Here is a 1,521-nt window from a genome sequence, read left to right on the forward strand (position 1 = left end):
TATATATATATATATATATATATATGCAGCTAGTTCTACGTGTAGCATTATTGCTAGCATTAAGCTGGTTATACTGGATCTTCTCAGAGAATCCACTGTTCCTTAATGCACTATTGTAATAAGGTGTGGCATTTTGAAATGCTGCCTCATCCGAAGAAGTTGACGATATTCGTCTACCTACATTACTGACTAAGTTCCTAAGAATAACTGGCGGATGATTGGATTCTTTGCTTATATAAGATAGCTTATCATTAGGCTTACGGTAAGGTTTGAATTTATCCGACTGTAAATCCAAATTTACATCTAAAAAAATCTACACTTTTCAGGTGTCTATCGTAACCCGTAAGCCCATCCTTTGGAAGAAAGCAATAAGATCCTTCCTTTTCTTTTTCTTTCCCCCACTCTGCGTTTTAAAATTTATCTTCTCGTCTATATGTATACACCAAGTGATTTTTGCATGCGAGCATGATTGCGTACATATGTATACATGTGTATATGTGTATTTGTGTGTATATTTATGTCTTACATATATATGTCTGTATATGTATGTAGTCTGTGTGCATCCATCCGTATATTTTGATGTATATATGTATATTGAAGGTTTAGTATGCGTAGATACTGTTGTAAAATATTTATGTAATGCAGCGTGGAAATTTTAATTTTAATTTTAATTTTTAATGTATTAATTGAATTATATTTCGTATATAATTAACTGCAATATGTATTTTGAATCCGTTCTTCAATTTAAGGTTTTCCTCGATTTTTATAATAGGATGAATTTATAGTGAATTCATTTATTTTGTTTATTTTGTTCATTGCATGCTTAAGACTGTTAATTGAAAGGACCAATGAAACAAATACATTTTTAAAGGCGTATCCTTTAACTAGTTATGATCATATCGTTATTTCTGTTCTATTTTAACAAAACTGTCCGACGAACGGGATCGTTATTTATCTTTATCAGCACAGAATAACTGCTCGGCTAGTGATGGCACCACTAAATTCTTGTTCGAAATATATACTTTTCAAAGTGGCACAGAGATTTAGAATTATAATTGTTTACTATTTATTAGATCAGTGTCCTATCCAGGACTACCACATTATGTTGACAAATAATCTTTACTCTGGAGTATTGTTACTGAATGTCTCTTGTTCAGAGATTTAGAAATAATATATATATATAATACAAAGAATAGATATGTATATATACACACATATATGTACATACTTACATCTACATGTGTATACAGATGCATATCAGGGTACAGGGCGTTAGAACAATAAACTACAGACAACGGAACGAACACATAGGAAAACAGATAGCCACTTGGAATTAATCCTTCGTCAGCTGCCTCTATTCTAACTAGACGTTTCGAAGATAAGGCAGAATGTACTCTAGAATAGTCTCTTCCTGAGTAGTGGATCAACCCACTAAACAGAGGATTCCAAAGTGGCAAACATAAACCAAGACAGGAAAAATTGGACAGTGAAAACAACATTAAAAAACCGTAGGGCCAAACG

General features: G+C 32.3%; 1 long non-coding RNA gene across 1 annotated transcript in view; it reads right to left on the reverse strand.

Moving 5' to 3' along the window:
• LOC128250108 (uncharacterized) overlaps positions 1 to 1,521 on the reverse strand; it is a 32,685-nt gene that overhangs the window by 1,417 nt on the left and 29,747 nt on the right. The gene's annotated exons all lie outside the window — the stretch shown is intronic.

This window comes from Octopus bimaculoides, chromosome 19 (genome assembly GCF_001194135.2).
Source record: "Octopus bimaculoides isolate UCB-OBI-ISO-001 chromosome 19, ASM119413v2, whole genome shotgun sequence".
NCBI lineage: Eukaryota > Metazoa > Mollusca > Cephalopoda > Octopoda > Octopodidae > Octopus > Octopus bimaculoides.